Here is a 25,420-nt window from a genome sequence, read left to right on the forward strand (position 1 = left end):
GAACAGGTACTATTTATGGGAGAAACAAACATATGTATTATTATCAGTTTTTATTTCCAAATAATAAACATTTGAAACATTGATACATATGTACAACTAGAAATGTTCCAAATAGTGCATATGTTATGAAGCTGTCAATGAATAGAGTGATAAATTGATATTAAATTAATTAGGTACAGATAAGCTTCAAGGTTTGAAAAAGTTAGAAATACACAGCTTGCTTAAGTTAGTTCTGTTCGAAAGATCGAAGTTATTACATCATTCGACTATGCATACTGAGCTAAGTTAGTATTTCTTAACCTTTAAGTTTTTTTCTTTTAGTTCCTAATACTATAGCAAGAACAATGTAATTGGTGTCCATTTTCAGTCAATAAGACAATGAAATCATAAACAACATGTAGAAAACTTGTAATAATTCAATTATTTTAAATGGTAAATGGATAATTATAATCCCTAATAATTTGTATTGTCAAAATGAAAATAATGATGTATATAAAGCATTTTATGATCCAGCTTAGTGATTCTGGAAGTTAGAGTTCATGGGCTCAATATTTAATGCAGGAATAGCATCAAACCTGATTTTTTGTCTTATACTTGTAAAGAGTTAGCATCAGGGACACAGGAAAGGCATAGTAAAGCAGAAAGTTTATTAAAAGAGAAGGAAGAACAGAGCTCTCAAGCAGAGCAGGTTCTGAATTGGTTGCTATAGAAAAACTCAGCTATGTTGTATAAAATCCTTGTTCTTTAGGTCCAGATCTCTAAGATTTGGGTCCCATCCCTGAGAGGCAGAATTAAAAACTATAAAAATGTATAAAGTAGGAAAAAAATTTTAAGAGGAAAGTAAAGATTATTAATAGACAAGGAATATGCCCCCGTGCCAGAAAGGTGTGCAGGCAGGCTGCCAGAGAGGGACAACTGTACGGGCATAGTTTAGGTGTTACTTTTGTAATGAGAGTTAGTAATAAATATTTAGCAGGGGAAGGTCTGTCATAGTATCCGGCTTCTTTTTTTGGAATTTGCAGTCTTTTTCTTGCTCCACATATCTCTGTCTCTCAGGTGAGGAATTTTATTACCTAATCCAGCATGCCCAGTATGAACTTTGAAACTATGAGCATCCATATGTAGTTTATTGCCTCAATAGAATTAGGATGTTGATCTAGCATCCCGTTTCAGTGGTGAATTTTTATGTATTTATTTTGGATGGAAGAGGCAAGATAGCAACCTTCCTGGTGGACGGATCTGGTGGGAGGAAGGAGCCTTAGCAGAGAGTCTGGTTGAAACTCCTGGTAAGCTGTGAGGATGTGGCAGATGTCTCTCTGTTGTTATCTCAGGACTGCCACTCATTTCTGACTACCTATCCATTATTATTTATACTGACTCATTGATTTTGGCGAGAGTGACTCACATACAGATTCTCCTTAGTTTTTTATTCTGTATAATCATGTATTGATCAATCTCCATTTCAGATCTAAATTTGGTATACTTATATCACATATCTTTTGAGGAAGTTTTACGTACATAACTACATTTACCGCCTTTTATGGTTTGACTGTCTCCACTACATTTATGGGATGAGATTTAGTTGAGATGGTATTAAAATGGTGAAAACTTCATTCAATTAGTGTGTTAACAGAGAGACGATTTGGGGAAGTAATTATGTATGTGTGTCCACATGTGTATGTTTTCATGTTATTATTTCTGCCAACTTTGGGTTGGATCTTATACTGAGGAAAAAATGTGACCTCTGTGACTGACAATAGCATTGGGTCCTGATTTCTCTGGCATTAATATTAAAATTGCAAATAAATCCCTACATGGTCAATAGTGAGAAAACTTCTAGTAGGGCCTGAGTATAAAGGTTAAAGCTTAATTTCTTTCATTTGCTTTGTATCTTTTATATCTTACAATTAATAATATTAATCCTATAATTGAAAAAATACATAAAACAGAAAACCTTAAGCCAGAAACTACATAATAGTTAAAATAATTTTATGGATACATAAGTGTATATATGTGAAAAAACAATAGCTGAATAAATGGAATGTTAATAATGTATTTTAAGCTTACTTTATTTTTTTGTGATGAATATTCAGTACAGGGTATTTAGAATAATTGTTGATTAAAGTAAAATCACCATAAATATATAAGAATATAATTCACAACTTAGGGAAAGTTGTGGTTGTGCTTTTTTTAACATAAAAAATTAGCTATAGCTAAATCTATGCAAGTTAAGAAAAATAAAGGGCTGGACTACCGAGACCAGCAGTTGGTGTAATGGCTGTGTCGCTGGACTCCCGTGTAGTGGTCTGTGGTTCAAGTCCTGGACACAGTGGCTTAAACTCACACCAGGTGCATGTGCGTGCATGCCCAAGATCTCAAAAGGAGAATGGAGGAGAAGACATTGAGGCGTGGCCATCCCCCCTGGGGGAGTGATTTCTTGCATTCTCTCTCTCTGTCTTTCTGGGGAGTGCACACAGCCTATAGCATAAACCTCTCCAAAAAAAAAAAAAAGAAAGAAAAAAATAAGGGACTGAACTACCATTGAATTAATTCCATTAGGAAGTAGAGGATCAAACTGAATTTTCCAAACTCCTAGCACATAAGTCAATAATTAATACATAAAAAATTAACGTGGTACAAGTTCTTGAGACCACTCTTACTCTTATGTTCTAAGTGTTTTGTTTATCTTTTTAAATTTGACTTTGTTTTCTTAGCATATATGGTCTCCAACTCTGGGTAAATTCATAGGATGTCAGTAAATAAGCAGTAACATTGCATTACCATTTCAAAAAATGTAATATTGTCAATTCTTTTGATGCTTGATTTTAATATGTGGTCTGAAAGACTTATGCAAATATGCAAATGTTTGCAGAATGAAGACAATAGACAGGGATAACAGGGGGAGCTCATTTATATGTAAATGACTTTGTTAAGAAGTAATAGAGCATGTATTATAACATTCGCCATGTTATAAGAATTTTAACACCCTGAAAAATAGCCTTGTTACAAGACATTAAGCTAAGGAAGGAAAAACGTAATATCTTAGTGGGCAAAACAATTGTCTATCTTCTCTGATATATATGAAAGTTTTTCTGGTCTCCAAATGCAATTGTTCAAGCTAACAAGAAGAAATCCGATCAAAGTCTTATCATCCACAGAATATTCTGAACTATCCTTTTCCCTTCAAGCAGCTATCAAAGTAATGTTATGTTAGTAGATTTTCAAAAGACAGACATATAAACCATGGCATATATTATCATTATTTATCTGAAAAATGAATCTCCAAAGTGAAATGAGTAAATGTGATTAAAGAAACCAAAACTTTTTCATATACATTAAATAAATTCTTTAATCATTAGAGCTAGCCGTAGAACTTTAAAACTTGAGAGACTTTAAACCTAACTTTAAGGACAAATAGCTTATTACACATTTGTCAATGTTGTATATATAAATGTGAAAAATATTAGACTTTTAAATTGTAAACTGTTGAAAATACAAAGAAAACTCAAATATATTTTGATTATTCTGTTGAGTCATAGAAAGAAAAAGCTAGGTTAATGAAATCTTTTAAAAAATAAACAGAACTGAGAGTTTTTGAGAATACTAATATGATTTAAATAGTATTGTTAAAAGATGAAAGCTTCAAATGTCAGCAGTGATTAAAAGTAAATTATATAAAAAATTATAAAATATAAAGTATTATTACTGTTTTTTTAAAAATTAGCTCATTCTGTACACTCATTAACCACCTAGACACAGGGATCGCAACAACTTGCATGCTTGCAGTGTATTTGCAATTTGATGGTTTTCATGAAAATCATTGGAAAGTATGTTACTGGGAGACCACACCCCATTTCCTAGGAAGTTTGTATTTGATGGTCATTCCTACCACTTAACTTCTTCATTTTAAACTCCTTAAACATAATGTAAGTTTAAGAAAGAGAAAGAAATGTACCAGATGGACTTTTGAGTGGCTAGAAAGGAAAGAGCAGGCTAACATTGTTGCAGACACAGTAAATGTACCTGTCACCTGAGAAGTAACAATGCATTCTCTTTGTTTAGTCTCAAATATGCTATTTACTTGGAAAAATAAAACAAAAAGTCACACATTCAAGAGTCACAGGTAATTTATTTCACACAATAAGATGAGCTCACCATTGCTTTTCCTCTTGACTAATCCTTTCTACAAGCTATGATTATGGTCCTGCAGTGACCACCTTGACATGGCCCTAATTATTCAACTGTTACAAGATGCAGTTACAAGTAGCATACAAAGAATGAATAGATCCGCATATCCTAATAGTTCTTTTTCTATCCACTTAGGTTATTGAGTGGGTCCACTGCAAAAACAAAAACAAAACGAAACAAAACAAAACAAAACAAAAACAGATTAACAAGGCAAAAAGACACAAATTTGGTAACTTTCATGTGACAGGGAAGCCTTAATAAAGATATGAAGACCTAAAGAGTCAGGTATAGTAGACTTGATACAAAGAGAAAATCATGGAGAAGTATCGTAGAGCTAAGATAATAAACTGGAGAAGATTAGCAAGACCTGTTTGTTCAGATTTCTGTGTCCTTTCCTATTCAGAGATAAGAATACTCCTTTCCTCCAGGTATGGAGAGAGCATCTTTTACATAAAGGTCTTAGGACCTTTCTGAGGGGAAAGATAGAAAATCCTTGCTTAAGTCTTATGATCTGCTTTGGGGAAGATCAGAATTCCTTCTTGCCTATGCTGTTGGCTCAAATTCCTTCAGCTTAAAATATTTAATATACCAAGATGCCATATTTAAGGGTATTAGGTACTGAACCCCCTCACTTCATTTTAGTTTGATTATCTATTTAAACAACTTTGTCCAGAAGCCAGAAGGTGGAATGGCAGTAGCACAACTAGATTGTGGAAAATTCCTGAGTTTGCATTCTACATTTTTATATGTATTGAAATTAGAACAGTGCTCACATTTTCACATTTTAAGCATTATGGGTGGGGTAGTTATTATGTATAATTAAAAGAAATAAATATTTAAATTTCACTTAGATACTACAGTTCCATTTTATAAAATTATTCCAGGTGTGCAAGTGATCTAGGCTGACTGAGTCTGAGGTGTATGAAAGTGGGAGGATCCTGTTTGGAATGCCTGTGTCTCTGTCTCTATTATACTCTCCCTGCCTGTCCTTTTCTTTCATGGACAAACAAATAAATGAACTAAAAAATTAAAACTTATTTGTATGTAAGGTCAAATTCTGAGATTTAGAGAAAATGCTAGAGAGCACTTACACTCACTGGAGAGAGACAGAAAGGGCAAATAATAATAGATAACATGAAAAATCAAAACAAATTAAGCACAAGAAGTATAATGACTTCAATATCTTCATTTTCATAATTAGTATATTTATATTAGAAGAAAACTTTGGTGACTAACAAATTATTAAAAAGAAATACTTTTCTGGCTTTTAAAATAACCTATGTGATTATTTCAATTTTAAAATTTTAACCTCAGAAAAAGTTTAATACGGCAGATACGTGATCAGACACTAGAACCAACTATCTTGTTCCAAGTCCTAGGTCCTTCCATACCCAGCTAGATGAAGTTGGGGATATTACTTCATTTCCCTGTGATTTCAATCCCTTCATCTGTAAAAAGCTAGAGACTATTACATACCTCTTAAATTCACTCTAACAGTTAGATGAGTTTTGATATGTACTGAAATCAGAACAATATTTATATTTTAAGCATTATGGATATTGTAATTATTAAGAATAACTAAAATAAATAAATATTTAAATTGCATTTAAATGTTACAACCCCATATTAAAAATGATTCTTTGTCTGTAATCTACCAGTTCTAATTTTCATACATAGAGTGAGATCCATAATGGTGGTCATTAGAACTATTTATACGGCAAACTTTCAGAAAGTGAAATTTTGAGGTAATTAATTAATTATTTTTAAAGAGAGAGTTTTATATAGGGCATGTGCATTCACCAGAGAGACAGAGAGACAGAAAGTTAGAAATCACCCTTCAGGGAGGATGGCCATACTGTAATCCCTTCTCCTCCTTCCTCCTCTCAGGCTCTTGGGCATACATGCCCATGTAGTACCAGCATGTGTTTTAAGCTGCTGGGTCCTGGTTTTGAACTGTGGTAAACCAAATGGGAATCCAGCAACATAACTATTACAACATCTGCTGATCCCAATTATTTTTTTATTTCTGTATTTACTTGTTGCTTAATTTGATTATGTCTATGTATAAATAATATTATATTATTTAAAAAAATGCATGCCTGTCTAAAATTAATTTAGTGGAAGAGGGAAAAAATGGTTAAAAATTGTGTTGTTTTTTATAAAATGATGCCTAGAATTTTTCTAGAATATGTATCTCAAATGAAAAAAGAAAGGACAATCTGATACCAAAGGTAGAAATTTTCATTCTTACTTTTTTTTAATTTAAGTTCAGAAAGTCTAACTTAAAAGTTGGACAGAAATAAAAATAAATAAATAAATAAATAAAATTTGAGCAAAAAAAATATGATTGAATAGAATTTATCAGTAATCCTAGCTTGAAATCAAAAAGAGCTAATACCTAGAGAAGTTTTACAGCTTCAAGCAAAAAATCATTAATATCTTCCAAATGGACAAGCAACATCAGGATACCAAAAAATAACAACCATCAGACTAGCAGTTATTTCATTAGAATTATGGACACTGAAATAAAGAGAATACTCTTTGCAGTTATGATAGATAAAAGAGTGAACCCTTTGAGATATGAAGGGACTGAGGCAAAGGACATTCCAATAACTACAATGAAATCTGACAGGACAAAATGTAACTGAGATACCAGTTTGAACCAGTTGGAATCAAGACAGTGTCTAGAATGACAACTGCTCAACCTTCCAACTGTCTGCCCTCATTTTACTGCATTTTCATGTTAAATGACTCTCCCTCTCTTAAATAAAAATTCACAATTACCATAGCAATGCTTGGAAATGCCCTGTAAGTCCAGAAAATGGGTGAGACAATGGTTGGAGAAAGACTACTACTTCTTTTCCAAATTAGACATGAATATACTGTCCTACTTAGATTAGTATTAAGCCAAGCCATATAAGCTGGACACCCACTGAAGACTGGGTCTACCTGCCTATGTGGTAGCCCTTCTCCCTTACCTTCCAGGAAACAGTTCTATCATTCCAGGCTTGTAGCCAGGCCGGCAATGGGAGCAGAAGTAGGTCCATTGCTTATTCCATAATCCTATCTACCTGAGGAGAGATCAAAACTGTTCTCCCATATCCCCTCACAGGGCTGCTCCATCTGTGGAGTAATCCACTCGGTACACTTTTAAAAATAAATTGTCTTTCACTTTCTCTCAAAGGCTCACTCTCAAATTCTTTCTTGTATGAATCCAAAGACCCTCAGACCCCTGGGTGAAGACCCTCATGGATTAAGTCTTCCCAATGACACTTTGATTCAATCTTCAAGTAATTAATGAATTGTAAGAACAAAATAATGATGCTCTTAAGAATTTATAAAGGTTAATATATGTGTTAAAAAAAAAGAATGTATACCAGCCACAAAAATATTCTCAGAAGGAGTACATTGTGTACAATTGACATTTATCTCTGGTAGTTGAGAAAGATCAAGAACTAAAAGAAGCCATGAAGATGTAAAAATGGATGCATTGTTTCTTATTTTATTTTTGTTTTGTTTTTATTTCTGTTTTTAAGATTTTTGCCATAGGGTACATGCACTGGCCAGAGAGAGACAGAGAGGGAAGGTAAGAAGTAATCAGGAGGGATGGCGATGTGCAATCTCTTCTCCTTCAGTCTCCCCTCAGGATTTTTGGCATGCCCAGCATGATTTTCAGGCTGCCAGGTCCAGAACTTGAACTGTGTTTGGTCATGTAGAATCTAGTGCCTTAACAAAAACACCACCTGCTGCCCCCTGCATTGGACCTTGATATAGCGAGTTTCTTTTGAGTTATTATCCAAATTTTAGTAGCATTGTATTTTTATCTCCTTGATTAGCCCTGTAGTGAAAGCACTTACATAAGCACGTGGACACTTATGTGTGTGTGTGTTTGTGTGTGTGTGTGTGTGTGTGTGTGTGTATTCGCTTTCAGTCTAAAATTCCCAAGAGATTCTGGATATTAAGTAATCAGAATACCTACCTACTTGAGGAAATAGCTACATATGCAGATTCCTATTCTTCATCTCAGAAACGCTTAATTAGATCCCTGTATATAGACTTTAGAACCTCTATTTCAATGAGAAGACAGGGTTATTCTCACACTAATGGCATACATACCATAGTTTAGAAATTTGGGGGACCAGTAGATGGAGTAATGGTTATGTTATTGAACTCCTAGATGGCCAACTGCGGTTCAAGTCCCAGACCTGGAGATTTGAAACTCAAGCAGGGCACATAGTGTCCATGTCCAAAATCCTGAGAGAAGAATGGAAGAGAAAGGATTGCAACATGGCCATCACCTCTGAGGGTGGGGGCGGTGATTTCTCTTTCTGTCTTTCATGTCTCTCTGATGAGCACATGTGTCCTACAGCAAAAATCTCTCAAAAAATTATTTTTTCAATATAACAGAGGAGCCCTAATTAGCATTACTGAATAAAATGTAAATAGCATAACCTTTATTATTTAAAATATTGAAACCTTGATTATTTAAAATATCAAAATAAATTAGAAACTTGAGGAACTTAAGAGCGATGATACATAAAAGGAAGGATAAGTAATGTCTACATGTCATGGCAAGGAATGATCAGATTCACTGTCAGAAGGAGATGAATAAAAAATCAGAGGTATAAGCATATTGTTTGTTATACTGGTGATCACAAAAACCCTGGGAAGAAGGGAGGGTATTGGTGATCGATAAATAAAGGCATTACCTTCATCCTAGACTGTTTAGTACAACTTGCTAAATAGGTACTACTATGACAGAAATTTAAAATATCTTAATAAATTATACATTTTCTAGGTTTTAAAAAATTTAAATATACAAGGTTTGTGAAAGATATTTCATTAGATCTCTCATGTTTTCATTTTATTTATTTATTTTTTTCTACTACTGGTAGTAATTACCTGTTGATCTTCTCTGAGAAGAGTTAGCACATCCATCTACAATGGCAGAAATCCAGTATCAGTCCCTCATTTTTTGGTAAAGAATACTAATCCAACTCCTTCATATTATGAAGTTATTCCTCTTGTACATAACTGGTGAAATAATTTTCTCTACTAGAAGTCCTTAGCAATGAATTACAGTCTTCACTATTCATCACTCAGTGAACTTGCATTGCACGTAGTATATTCCTTCTTCTAGTTATTTTATTCCCCTTTTCCATTTTGCTCAGAGGCAATGACGATAACCTTCCTTTGAGGGATGCCATGGGAAATTGCTTTACGAAATCTATCTCCACTGTGTGCTCTAGTAAGGATTTCATTTTGCTTTTTATTTATTGTTTGTGTTATTTTTATAAAACATTGCTCATTATCTGACAGGGTATCTTTTTAAAATGGATATCAAAATGAATTTACAAAACATCACCACTATGGAATCTCTCAAATATGTAACCAACCAGAACTTGTAGTGGATTCGAGAAGGTCTAGCATAACTTGTTATCGCTCATTTTAAAAAAGTAAAATTTTATGGTACATAATTTAGCTTATTGCTTTGTTTTAGTCTCATCTCTTGACTTTCTTCCTCAATTTCACTTATGTTTTATTTGAACTGCTTTGTTTTGGGAAGAAAACAGCATGTGACATACATACTAACTTCATACCAGATCGTTTTAGAGCAAATATTGTGTGTCTGCCTCATCTTAGTTGAGGGACTGTAGAAAAGTTATTTAATCAGTATAAGCATTGGGTCTCTTAATACTTACAAAAGGGTTATTGATAATGTCCAACCATTAGGTTTTTGAGAGGACTAAACAAAATAACACAAATATAGCAAAAATCATATGGTATGGTATGCAGTAATTATTAGTCATCATAGTTGTTATAAACATTTCTAACCTTCTCTAGATAAAAAATAAGCCTGCCCCCCACCATATGTATACACACACACACACACACACACACACACACACACACACACACATTTATTTATATAATATTCATATATGTACACATATGCATATATGTGCATATACATTTTAATCATAGACATTTTGTCCATTACATATCAATAGTCTTGACATTTTTGTTTTCTATTTTATTCAAATAAACCCAGCATAACCTGTTTGAAGAGAACCTGATAGCTTGGCACCCAGCAGAGAACCTATATTCAGGATAATGCTCACAGCTTGCTATAAATGCATGTCTATGAATACAACTGATCCAACCATAAAAAGTGTTTTGCAGAGAAATGTAGAAAATAGAAGGAATAATGGAAAAGATAAGTATATTCTAATCTATCTCCAGAAAAAGGGAAATATGTGCATGAAATAATATTAAACTGAAGACTGATACATATGTCAAAATTTATTCCATGCTCTCATCTGAGGTTCAAATAGCATTCTGTTCTTAAAAATGGCTTTCGTTTAAAGTATTTCCTCTTCTCACACAGTTTAGTGGAATCACTTTTCTTCTGTGAAAATAAAGTGCTCAGGCTTGGAAAGCACATTCATAACTATTGTTTGTTTTAACTAGTAAGTACTATTCATATTTGTTCACACCATCTGAAATTCCTTTTTGGTCTTACCATTTTCTTGCACGTTTTTCTTCCTAGTTTCCTCTTTTCCCCTTCCCCTCTCCTTCTTGCTTTTTCTAATGCATATTAGAGGAATATATGAGTGTACAGCTATGTCTTTTAAGCTACTCTCTCATTGTATTTTCTCTTTAATTTCTCCTTTACTATGTGAAAAAGAAAGTAAATGAGCAAAACAAGGAGTGGAAGATTGGGTTTCCGATGTTATTACCAATCCTAAAGATTTCAGTTTATCGATTATATAGCTCAGATCAAGACCTATACCTCCTTTATCCAGAAGACAAGGGAAATCAACAACTACCTGACCTACAAATACACTTTCAACAATCAGGGTCTCAAATAAACAGGAGTTTTGAGTTTTGCATTTATCCATCTACAGCATACCTCACAAGAGTCATTGTGCTTGTGATGATTGAAAGAATCCATTACTGGCAGAGAAACAAGATAATTAAAAAGCATCAACTCAATTGTATGTACTATGTGCCTCTAATTTTGAATCTCCTTCCTCATGCCATCAAGAAAATGGCAAAATTCCTAGATGCTCAATTACATTGTCTGGCCCTGAAATTTTTGAGAAGTCTGGCACCAGCATGCCAAATTGCAGACAACCAGACAAAAAGCCAAGAGAGCAAATGCGTTAAGAACTAAAAATAAGTAAATAAATAAATGCTATTTGTTTGTAATGGTTTAGAACTCGAAGCAAGATTTAGAAAAACAAAAAAACATTATTTAGAAATTGCTGTCAAGCATTTTTCTCTCATGACTATATGAGAATAACTTCTGTTAAAATTAAGAAAGAGATACATTATAAATGCCAGCAATAGAGAAAACTTTGTCTGCTTCTGTATTTGGAATTTTGAGAATCTAGTCAGAAATAGAACTCTAATTCTGAATGAGATTTGTGCATTAATGCTTACTGATTAGTGTCTTAGTCAATGAAAAGATAATTTTCATGAGTTGAGAAAAAAGATAATCTAAATAAGACACTTATTTAGTTTCTTTTTCAATTGAATTTGCTTTCATTTATGCTGTGTGGCTGCTGGTGTAGAATACTTAAACTAACCTTCTTCAAATATGACCTAATTAAATTTAAAAAATATATCTTAATATTTAGTTTCTATTTCCAATTTCACTGAGAGTTTCATATTAAAAGAAAAGGCAAAAAACTTCCTTTCTACTGGAGTTAATTACAGCCTCTGATGGGATTAGTTTTCACCACCTTATTATCCAGTGTAACTTTCAATCAGAAATTGCAATTCCCTAAGAATTCCTCCACAAATAATTTTCTACTGTAGTTGAAAGAAAACACCCTAATTTATAGTTGTCTTACCAAAATAAGATTCCTCCCTCTTTAAATTTTATAAAACTTTGTAACTGGAATACATTTGGGTTATTTAATAAAATTAACTACTTATGCATTGTCTTACAAACTCACATAAAATTTAAGTTTTATAAAAGTAAGCAAAGTCTTCTAAAATCTCCTAATAAAATACTATAACACAGATTTAAACTTGTTTAAAAAAATTGTGGTGAAACATAAAATTTACCATCTTAACATCTTTTAAGGGTACAGTCCAGTAGTATTTAGTATATTCTCGTTGTTGTGAAGCAGATTCTAGAACATTTTCATCTTCCAAATCTGAAACTATAATTATTATCTCCCCTTTTAACCCTCCTTTGATAAATTCAAGTGTTTAAGTCAATATCATATTTAGAAGCTATGAATTCACGTTGGAGTAAAGCACTCTCAGATGTGTAGTTTTTGCAATTTTTTTAAATAAAATATTGTAGTTGAAGTTTTTTTCTATATTTAGTAAGAACTTTGGATATTTCATTTCTTAGGCCAATTTACTGACAAAGAATTGGGTGGCACATATTTTTAATTTTGTTTTTTTAAATCTATGATGTATTTTTAGTTTAACTATGTGGTGGCTATTAACAAAAGCAAAATGATTATAATATTTGATATAAAGAGGTAAAGACATGAAATACTCAGGTTAAGAATTCTTTTACACATTTTGCCTATTAACATTTTCTAGGGAAAATTTTGTTTTTATTTTATTGATGTTTCAGGAAAATAAATCACATGCTTTACTGAAAGAAAGAATAAGCTCATCTTTCTAAAATGTATCCACAGCCTTAATATATCATGGCTAAAATTAGATAAATTAGAGCTCTTGTTTAGTACTCTAGATGTCAGTAATTCTAAATCATCCTTTTAAACTGTATGTTTGGAGAGTCTGAAGTCATGAAGACAATTAGTTGAACAAAGACAAATGTCTGAGTGGCCATAAATTCCTCTAATATGAAGGTGTTTATAACTGAAGAATTGTTTTTTTTTCTTTATTTCTTCCTTTCTCTTTATATTTGTCCTTTCTTTTCTTCTCTTCCTTCTACCATTCTTTCTTTTCCATGTTGATTTTATTTTTCTTTTCGGAATTGTTCAGGTAAAAATAGACCACCATCAAACCTAAACTAAAATTGAAGATACCCCGAGAATTGAAGAAACACTCTCCAGTGTAATGGATTTTTTTTTTCAATTAAATTTTGTATTTAAAAGATTCATTTACTCCTTCTAAAAGACCTTTGGAGATTTAGAGATGGCGAATCATGAGGAAAGGGACCATAGTATAAGTTCAACTGTAAATAAATGTTTATACTCTTCTCCAGGTTCCTATCAGGCATTATGAGATCTACATGTTTAGTTAGTGATTGTACAAGAAACTCAGTGCTTTTCAAATACCCTCTGTGACAGAATCAATAAAGTAGAGACACAAGGACCCCTGAGGTCCTTGTACTCTCAAGTCGCTTAACATGAAGTTAAAAGATGAAGGAAAAGTACACATAAAAAAGTGTGTGCTAAATGCTTAACAAATACCATGTGATAGTTGAAAAGGATCTGAAATGTAATATGAGTTGGTTGTAGAGATAAGAGGGAACATATTTCATATTAATTGAATTAATATTTAATATTGTCTTTGAAGATTAGATACTGTGTGTGTAGGTGCAGATTAGATACTGTGTGTCTAGGTGGATAGTTAGGTTTTAAAAATTAGATAAAATGCCATGGCAAATTTTAATTAATGAATTTATTTAAACTTTCCTCTTTCCTTCCCTCCATGAGTAAAGAAACAAAGAGAGAAGGAGAGAGGAAGGCAGGGGGAGATAGATCCTGAATAGGGTCTTGAATCTGTAATCCATCCAGTTTCAGTAAGTCCCAGGGCATGGGCATGCATATTTCAGGTCTCCAGAAATGAACCCAGAACCTTTCCATGTGGTTTGCCACACAGAGCCTATATTTCACTGCTGTACCACTGTCCGACCCCAGCAAAAATGTTTTAAAGAAAGTTCCATGACAACTGAAAGCAAGGTTTTTAAAATGATACATTTTATATTTGTCAAATATTTATCTTTACTGTCATCTGTAGAATATATTGAAAAAATTTTTAAAAGGCATTTTTTTCCCCCAGAGAGTGCATGTACTTTCCAAAGACAGACAGAGAAAAAGACGGGGAGAAAGCACTCCCGGTGGGGTATGATCATGGCACAATCCCTTCTCCTCTCTTTTTCCATCTGGTTGCAATTTTGGGCAGGCTGGCTCATGCTCCCAGTATGTTTTGAAGCTGCCAGAACAGGTATTCAAATTCAGTGTCAGCCCTGTGAGGTCTGACTTTCTTAACCATACGGCCACAGGACCAGGTCTGTAGTAGAAATTTTCTACTTCGCATTATTTTATGAAAATGTAAGTAACTAATAAATGGAAGATACTTAGTAAAAGGCATAGCACATAGTAAATGCTAAAACATTTTTTAGTGAAACATTTTTTAAAAAGAAATTTTATTAAAGTTATAACATTTTCAACTATAAATCTAAGGACTAACTCAAAATAAATTTTGGTTAGACTTTTGTAAGTTGATAAAAAAAGTATGAGAGAATGTGTTCCACAATAGATTGAGACAGGAATCTAATTTGAGTTCTGGGAAAAGAAAATTAAGTCTTCATGTCTATTAGATTAAGGTGTCTACTTCTTTTCCCATTTCTGTTTATATAATTTTCTTGATATAGTATTTTATAAAACACAATCTATTTTTTATAGTTATCCTTCTTTGAGGAAAAAAAGGAAAAAAAAAAAAAACACACATGCATACCTGGTTTCTTACCATAGTGAATTTAAATACATATATTGTTTCTATGGTAAAAGTACAGTTTATTATCAAATGCCAGACTGGGGATTAAAACATTACAGTCATCATGGGAACCAGCAGTTAACATAATGGCTATGTTGCTGAACTCCCACATAGTCGACCGCGGTTCGCATCCCAGACCTGGTGGCTTAAAACTCATGCTGGGCGTGTGTGCGTGGCCCAAGATCCAGAGAGGAGAATGGAGAAGGGATTGCGGCGTGGCCATCCCCCCTGAGGGGGTGATTTCTCGCTTTCTGTCTCTATTTCTCTTTCTGTCTGTCTGGAGAATGCATGTGCCCTATAGCAAACAACCTATCCAAAAAAAAAAAGAAAGAAAAAAAAAAATTACAGTCATCAGACAAAATGTTGGACACCATCAAGTATACAGCTAATCTTTAACACTTAGAAGAAAAAGGCTAAATATTTCACTTAAACCTTTGACTTGTGGAACTTGTGGAGTGTTACAGGAATATTATTTACAGCTTAGTGTCCAGAATTGTTTCAAAATGCATAGTTGCTCATAACCAAAGGTTCTTTAGATGTTGTGCTTATTTTACTGTTGTTTCTTTTATTTGTCATATTAGAAATTATTCTATCCCTTCTTTTGCCCGCTATTATAAATTAAATATAGTCCACTTTTAGGCATATAGACTCCCATATCCTGGCTACATTAATTCCCAGCATTCTATTAGAAATCCTACTATTTCTCTCTCGAGAAGGTATACATATATATATGGGTTTTTTTTTTTTTTTTTTGAGAGAGATTTTTTGCTACAGGGCGCATGCTCTATCCAGAAAGACAGAGTGAGACAGGGAGAGAGAAAGCAAGAAATCACCCCCAGGGGAGATGGTCATGCCACAATCTCTTCTCCTCCATTCTCCTCTCAGGATCTTGGGCACACTTGCACACACATGTGCTTGGCATGAGTTCAAGCCACCAGATCTGGGACTCAAACTGCAGTCAACTATATGGGAGTCCAGCAACATAACCATTATACCAACTATATATTTAAAAACAAAGAATTACTTGGTATTATGTTTTTACAAAATTTGAAATTTATCTAACATTTGTAAAGTGTTGAATCTGGGCCAGTAGGTGGCAGTGGTGGTAAAGGGGCTGATCGCATATGACCAACTGCACAGTTTGAGTCCCAGACCCAGCAGTTTGAAAAATATGCTGGGTTCATATGCATGTAAATCCAAAATCCCAAGAGAAGAATTGGAGAAGATGGGATTGTGGTATGGCCATCTCCCTTGGGGAGTACTTTCTTACTTTTCCTTTCTCTCTCTCTGTCTCTGGCAAGTACATGGTCCCTGTAGCAAATTAAACATAAATACATATGTACATACACAAAATGTTGAATTATTGGTATTTTGAATACTACTGATGAGAAAAAATGACCTATTACCCACCTGACAAATGGTCACTAGGCACAGATTGCTGTTTTACTGCAGTTTATAATGGTATCGCTGAGAAGTTTTATTGGAATGCGTTCAATTGAACCATTCTGAGAAGATCCAAATCTTCCCTAAGACATTTTTACTTTGGTTAAATATAATCTTGTGGTTAGGTAATGAATGTATTTCTTATTCCCACTTCTTTGAAGAAGTGAATAACTTGGTGAGAAACTAGTCAGTTGTGTGGGGATGGCAGTCTATAATTTGTGAATTAAACACAATGCTCAAAATGTTTGTTTCAATGGCAATCTGGACAAAGAAGGTATAAGAAGGTTTTTTTCAGCAGGTTTTACCATGTGCACTGCAGAATGGAAGTTCTATTGGAGTATGTAAGCTTGGAAATATGAGTAGTCTAGGTATGCTAACAAGATGAAATAGGAAATCTGTACCATAATCTCTCAGGAACCCAGGTCTTGTACCTTTCCTTCTCCCTTTCCTTCCTCTCCCACCTCAGCTAACCAACAAAACATTCCTTTGGGGATAATAACAGGTGTATTTTATTAAAACCTGAATTATTTTCTGCAAAGGGAAAGGACATCGTCTTTTAATATTCTTAATGCTGTGATTTGTTCCTGAATGCTTATGATGACATAAGGGAGTTTGCATGCTTAAGGATTTTGAACTTTCCTCCAGAATCTCTCCATGATCTCAAAAAATACAAATTTAGCTCTATGAAAATCTAGCTGCCCTCTATTCTATTTCATCACCCTATGGCTTTTACTTTATTACTTTGTATTTGTCCATCCTATAAGATAGGAAGTCATGGTATACCGTGTCCCCTATGCCAGTTTGTTTCTTTTACCTGACCATCTCACTCATTTCTCATGCTGAACTCTAACCCTCTGAGGTCTAACTTCGGCATCTCCTGTACTGTGCAATTTTTCCTCAATTTACCAAATGAAGTTGTTTATTTGTTCCTATACAACAGGTCTGAATCTTAACACTTTTTTTTTTCTCTATTGGATCATTGGAAAAGTCAGGACAGATTTTTGCATAGAGGAACACAGAAAAGTAATCGTGACTTTTCCTATGACTCAGACCCTATGACACAGATCACACTTAATTGAAATTATTTGATGACTTACATATTTGCCTTCCAGGTTTTGAGCTCCCTGCCCTATTATAAGCATATGCCTCATAATCAAAAGTTCAATAAAATATGACTATTGTTAATAAATGATGATAGAGTGGAAAGAATGGTTAATTAAAACATTTATAGTAGAGGAAGAATGATTAAAGCAGATATGTATTCAATTAAGCATTTATTTACTTTCATGTTTAGAAACAATGGTCATATTTGTATACCAACAGCTACTTTTAGCTTTACTGAAAAAGAAAATGTAACTCAACTTTAAAAGTAATATATGAAAAAAGATTAAAATAAAAGTAAATAAATTTGTTCGGTAGCAGTGTGGTTATCAGAGATGTAAGTTGACTAGCTAGCCCATAGTAATGAGCTATATGCTGAACATTAGAGGAGACTATGACTATTTTTTTTGAAGTAATGTTTATTTTAGAGCTCTTATGTTATCAGACCATAAATTTTGTTTTAGCTGCAACCTTGTAGCAGACTGGTTGTATAAGAGATCTTTATGTTCAGGATCCTATGTATTTATATTGAATTTCACACAGAAGTCAGAAGAATTAAGCACTGTATTTATGATACATATTATATAGATTGTTAGCACATGCATATAATTTGTAATTTGACATATACTTCATATGAATATATTCCATAAAAACTAAACCAATACAAAATATGTATTTGGGGGTGACTTTTTTAATGGATAAGGAGTATGTCAATAAATATATCCCTATGTGCAAGGTATGTAGTAAATTCTATAAATAGATTAGAGAGTGATTTGGAATATAGTGCCAGAATGAAATCCAGAAAAATAATGATTCTTGTGATCTAGTTTTACTTAGAATGTTACACATAAATGCCATTTACATTTGTGTTTATTACTTTGCTGGAAATTACATTAGTGCTGCTGTTTCTATGTTATCTGATCAGGTTGATATTGATGATGACTATGATGACAATGATGAGTTTTTTTTGGGCATGCATCTTCTCCTACTTTGAAATATATACGAAGTAAAATAGCTTCCTAGGAACTCTAAGAATTAAACTTGTTTTTCAAGAATAAAAATAAATTTAAAAAATAAAAGAGCAAAATTAGTATGCTTCTGGGCTTTTGTTTGTCCCTTTTCTATAATTGACAAATAATGAAGAATAACTAGATGGTTGCTCAGTTCTACTTTTCCCTGCTCAGCAAGATCACAAGATCTCTCCCTTTTTAATTTTTTTTTTTTTTATGACATGGATTGATGCAAAGGTCTGCTTGCATGATTCTGACCCATAGACCAATAGCTTATTTTCCACACTGTTCTTATTTAGTTAGAGAGTGTTGTTTTTACTTCATCTTTTTCTCCAGATGATGGAATGCTATTGATTAGAGGCTCCCTCTGAGACTTCAGCAAAGTCTATGATGCTGATCTAAATTGAGTAAAACCTCAGATGAGAAGATAAACACACATTTTACCTCACATTCCTGTCAGATAATACTCTGACATAAATTAGGCTCACAAAGATAGTGGAACAGATATTATTTGACATACATTCTAAGAAAAGTGATATGAAGGGTTCTAGCACAGTTGGATGTTTTCCCCCCTATATTGGATTACTAACTGCTGTTGTAACAAATTACCATAAATTCAGTGGTCTAAAACAACTCTGATATACTATCTTACAGTCCTGGAGGTAAGTTCAGGGTGTTACCTGAGCTGTATTCCTTCTGCAGGCCAGGGGGCGTGGGGGGGTGGTGGGGTGTGAATTACTTCCTTGCATTTTCCACCTTCCAGAGGCCACAGATATTCCTTGGTTCATGAACTCTTCCTATAAATTCAAAGCTAGCACTTTAGTTTCATCAAATCTACATTTTTCTATCTGAATTTTGATTTTTTTTCATCATATCACAACCCCATTTGCTTGTGATTGCTTTCCTCTTTTAAGATCTCTTACACTGGGCCCACCCAGATAAATGAAAATAATTTTCTATTTTAAGATCGTTAACTTAGTTAACTTAATCACATCTACAAAATTTGTTTTACTCTGTAAAGTAACATAAGTAACATATTTACAGGATTTGGGGATTATAGTGTGGATGTCTTTGGAGGTCTATTATTCTGTCTACCATAACATTTTTTTTTTGAGAGGTTTTCACTATAGGGCACGTGCACTTGCCAGACAGAGAGAGACACAGAGACAGAAAGCGAGAAATCACTCCACAGGGGGGATGGTCACGCCGCAATCCCTTCTCCTCCGTTCTCCTCTCGGGATCTTGGGCACGCACGCACACATGCCCAGCGTGAGTTTTAAGCCACCAGGTCTGGGACACGAACCGCAGTCGACTACGTGGGAGTCCAGCGACATAGCCATTACACCAACTGCTTGTTCGCTCTACCATAACATTTTGTAATAGATGTTAAATCCTTTCAGAACCATTTCTTATACATAACTTTAAGGCAAAATTGAAATATAAAAAAGAAAAAAATGTCTATTTATGGAAATTTAAATTGTATTTTTATATTTTGTCATTTTATTTTAAATAATTTCACATTTGCAAAAATATCATAAATGTAAATCTGAAGTTTCCCATACATTTTTTACTTGATTTCCTTAAATAATTACATTTCACTTGAAATGATCAAAACTAGAAAATGAACATCATTGCAAAGGTAAGAACTACTAGACTAATTCATATTCTATTTTCCCACGAATCTATTTTTTTTCTGGTCCAGGACCATGTGAATTATTGCACATTGGCAATTAATAGTCATGTCTCATTAATGTATTCTAACACCCTCAGTCTTTATCTTTCATGACCTTGATATTTTGAAGAGTACCGATCAATTAGTTTGTAGACTATCTCTCAATTAGAGTTTGCCTGACCTTTTCTCATGATTAAATTCAGAAATGCTGTTGTGCCCTTCTCAGCACATTATATCAGAGCGAATGCTATCAACATGTTTTGCTACTGGTCATGTTCATTCTGATCACCTGGTCAAAGTAATATCCTAAGGTTTTCACACCCTAAAGTTTATGTTTTCCCTTTTTAATGACTACTCAGTGTGATAGGCAAAGTCATCCAGGTTTCACAGTACCTATTAGTCTAATATAAACAAAAGCTTTACTTTCTCTCCCTTTAAAAAGGGATTGTATCTTCCATTTTACAATAATTACAAATTATTTTTATTACTCAGGTAGGTAGGTGTATGTTTATAGACTTTATTTCCAAATGAGGGGTACAATTGTTAAAAATATGGTGACATCATTGGTGAAAAGATCCTAACCTGGCTAAAATAGGACACTTAAATAGAGGGATATTTAGTTAATAACATCCTATTAATTATTCTAGAAGAGTTTCCCCTAAATTTTTAAATTTTAAAAATCAAGTTAGTGAATTGTACTTTTCTGCTTAAACCAGCCTACTTGTCCCATCTTTCAAGGATCTGACCAACTCCCACTTTCTCCATATCCTTACCCTTCAACTCTTATTAAAACAAGAAACTGTGTCTCATTTCATTATATTCTCTTTCATATTTCTACAAAATGAAGTGCAATAAAGGTTCCAAGATTATTTAAAGGAGAATGCAGTTTTTCCCCAATTCTTTTATATTCCTCCATTTTTTTGTAACATGCAGTGGATACAATGAAGTTTCTACGGGGACCACCAGATGGCTTAATGATTATATTGCTGGACCTCCACATTGTCAACTACAGTTTCAGTCTTGGACCCAGAGTCTTGAAACTCATGCCAGGAGCATGTATGTGTGTGCTAAAAATCTAAAGGAGGAGGGATTGCAGTGTGGCTATTCCCCCAGGGTATAATTTCTCACTTTCTGTCTCTCTCTGTCTCTCTGGCAAGTGCATGCACCCTATAGCAAAATATCTCTTACAAACATTTTTATGAATATTTATTGATAGGCAAGTATTAATGTTGAAAATCCTTAACCATTTAACATAAATATTACTAAAATAATATAAGAAAATATGTTAAAGAAACACATAGGTGGACATTTGCTATAATTTTATTTATACTTCTTACATAATAGCTTCCATTTAGGTATTTGTTGAGTCAACTAGTAAACAAGTTAAACAGAAATATATACACTGATCAGTACTTGTAAAAGTCTTTAATATGGATTATGTACCTTCCAAAGGAGAAAATAATCAGCAAGATTTCAGAATTTTGGAAGTATAAAACACTATTTTAACAGACATATAATAAAATGCAAATGTAAGAATCTTTAGACAGGGCCAGCCTGTGGTTTGGGAGTTAAGGTGCTGTATCACATATGACCATCATAGCTGTGTTAGTTCCAGACCTGGCAGCTTGAGAATCACTCTGGGCACATGTGGTTCCTACCCAAAGTCTCAAGAGGAGACTGGAGAGTAGGGATTGTGTCATAGGCATCCTCCCTGGGGGGTGATTTCTCACTTTTTCTCTCTCTGTTTCTCTCTGACAAGTGCATGCACCCTAAAGTAAAAACAAAGACAAAACAAAACAAAAAAAACTCAAGGTAAATGTCTGAGATGTATGAATGAATTCAGTGAAGACTATGTAACTTCTGAGTAGTACTAGAGGTGGGAGGACTATATTAGTAACAGTTATTGAACCACTACAATTGTGTAGCATGGGATTGTCATAGAGAAAATTTAAATAGAAAAAATGGATGAGATACAGACAGGAATATTGCTGAAATTAAGGAATGATTTTTTTTTTCTCTCTCATTGTGTCCAGGTGGATTGCCAAAAAGAGTGTAATTTATCTTGACACTTATAAATTATAGCTAATACTTTTCTGTTTGGTCCCTATCTGATGAGATAACCAAGTATGCAAGCAATAAATATAAGCTGTTTTTCTCTCTAAAGGAGTGCCCATAAGACTTTGAGGAATGTCCTACCTTATTAGAAAGAATAATTCCTAGATATGTTGGAAGAAAAATTTCTTAGGGAAAAAGTTCTAAGAAGACACAAGTAAAATAAAACCATTTTTAAGAAGTTGTTAAATAGGGAACCAGCAGTTAGCGTAATGGCTATGTCGCTGGACTCCCACGTAGGCGACCGCGGTTTGTGTCCCGGACCCGGTGGCTTAAAACTCACACCAGGCGCGTGTGCGTGCGTGCCCAAGATCCCGAGAGGAGAATGGAGGAGAAGGGATTGCGGTGTGACCATCCTCCCTGGGGGATGATTTCTCGCTTTCTGTCTCTAGGTCTCTCTCTGTCTGTCTGGCGAGCGCACGTGCCCTACAGTGAAAATCTCTCCAAAAAAAAAAAAAAGAAGTTGTTAAATAGATGTATCTTGGTAGATAAAGGGAAAGAAAATAAATTATATAATGGAATATAGTATTTATAAAATTTCAGTTCTCGAAAGGTAAATCTGAGACCAGCAGGTTGTGTAGTGGTTACAATTCTGGACTTGCATATGGCTGACTGCAATTTGAGTCCCAGACCTAGTGGCTTGAATCTTACACCAGGAGCTTGTGCATGGATGCCCAAAATCCTAAGAAGAGAATGGAGAAAAGGGATTGTGGGATGACCATCCCCCCTTTGGAGATGATTACTTACTCTTTGTGTCTCTGTCTCTTTCAGTCTCTGCTGCAAGTGCATGTGCTATAGCAAAAATCTCCTTCCAAAAAAAAAGAAGAAGAAAAGAAAGAAAGAAAAAAAGAGGTAAGTTTGGATATCCTGAAAACGCATCAATCTACGTTAATAAATATCAGATAGAATGCATGATCTAGATTAACAAAATAAATGTTATTTCTGGTGATAAATGAAATGATAGAGACACCTTTATAAATGACTTAGATCTGTTGAAAGCACAATTGTGATGAATATATATCTGATTCATATAATGTTCCTGATTATTGATTTTTTTTTTTTTACTAATTTTATTGATACCACAAGGGAAATTTCCCTTTTTGTCTATCAGAAGACAAGGTGGCAGTCTCTATTTTATCAAACCCATGGTACAAAAGTGCACTGTGTACTATCCAGGTGAAATCTTTTAATTTTTTTTAATTATATTTTTATTTCATTTTCTTTTATACATTCAATCACATTATTATTTGTCTTACAAAATAACTATTTCAACAGGTGAATATTTCTCCCTAGTACAGTTGATAAAATTACAAAATATCTTCAAGAGATAATACCACGTTTCTTTGTGCCATTAATGCTTTGCCTCCCTATTTATCTTCTAAATGTCCTTCCTCAGACCCTCCTCTTTCACACACACTATATATGGTATTTACATCTATATACTGTGTTTCTATATCCTTTAGTCAAATAGTTTCAGTCATAGAGTGCGGACACTTGGTATATATTAAGTGAGAACATACAATTCCTTTCCTTCATAACCTGGCTTGCTTCACTCAGCAGTAAATCTTCCATATTCATCCATCTCCTGTCAAAATCCAGAGTTTTTTATGGCTGAATAGTATTCCACTGAGTATATGTGCCACTGTTTTTCTATCTATTCATCTGTTTGTGGGCATTTGGGTTGTTTGCATGACTTAGCAATTGTGAATAGTGCTGCAATAGACATTGATGTGCAAGCACTTTTCTGATGAAGTATTTTTCTGTCCTTTGGGTAGATACCAAGGAGTGGGATTGCTGGATGATATGGTAGTTCTATTTAAGGAATCTTCAAATTGTTCTCCACAGTGACTGGACCAATTTACATTCCCACCAGTAGTGTCAGAGATTTCCCCTTTCACCACACCTTGCCAGCACTTCTCTTTTTTTTTTTTTTTAATCTTAGTCATTTTGACTGGGTTTCGGTGATATCTCCTTGTCTAGGTGAAACCTTAATGTAAAAATCTTAATGTAACTCTTAATTGCCAAAATTATTTGTTCATATTCACCTGTTTTATCAGAAAATAATGATCTTTTTCTGAGCAGTCCATAACATTTTTATTATTGACTATTCCCACTTAATATATTGAGCAGGAAAATTACTTGAAAAATAGTGGTGTTAAATAGGGAATATAAATATAGAGAAAAATATACTAAGATATATGTGAAATTTTATTCTAGTATTTGAAATACAGATAAAAGGACAGACAAGGAACCTTTATTTCTTCCCAAGGGCAGTTATGATAGAGAGATAGATACCGATTGCAAAGATACAGTTTATTTTAATGCAAAGTGGAAGTTCAATATCAACAATTGTTCTCAAAAATAGCATAGTCATTTCAGAAGCTAGAGAGTGTGGGTCCTCATCATTTTTTACCTCTATTTATTAGCATCAGAAATTACTACTTTGTTTCCAACTGGGGCTAGCCATTAGAACAGTAGTAACCCAACACTTGGCAATGCTTGTACCCACATGGGAAGAGTCTAGGTTTGCATCCCTAGGTCTGCCTGTACACATTGGTGCATGCATGTCTGCAATCCTGACTGGCTAAAAAGAGTCACAATGTGAGACCTGTGGAAAGTGCTTGTCTCTCTCTTTCACATGATTTTTAAAAATAAATTATTTTTAAAAAATTGCTGCACTATAAATCATTTAGACACAATAGTCATTTGTAGACCATTATAAGATATACAAGTAGAATAATCATTCTTCTAAAATGTATATGGAGTGTTCATCAGTACAGACCATTTAATCGGCCATAAACAAACTTTAATACAGTTTTAACAGGATAGCAACAATGTCAATAGACATGGAAAAAACATTTGATGAAATCTAATACCACTTTCCAACATAAACACTCAACAGACTAGGAATATATTGATACTCCCTCAATGCAATAAAGTGTACACACACACACACACACACACACACACACACACAAATAAAAAAATAAAAAAACTACCATCAACAAAAACTCAGCTAACATTATGCTTAATGAAAAACTCATTTTCCTAAAATCAGCAAGAAGATTAGAGTGTGCACTCTCTCACTTTTACTCAATACAGAACTGGAAGTTCAGACAGGGGAATTATTGAAAAGCAGACATAAAAGGCATTGATACTGGAATGGAAGAACAGAAAC

This window comes from Tupaia chinensis, unplaced genomic scaffold, assembly GCF_000334495.1.
Source record: "Tupaia chinensis unplaced genomic scaffold, TupChi_1.0 Scaffold000276_2, whole genome shotgun sequence".
Lineage (NCBI taxonomy): Eukaryota > Metazoa > Chordata > Mammalia > Scandentia > Tupaiidae > Tupaia > Tupaia belangeri.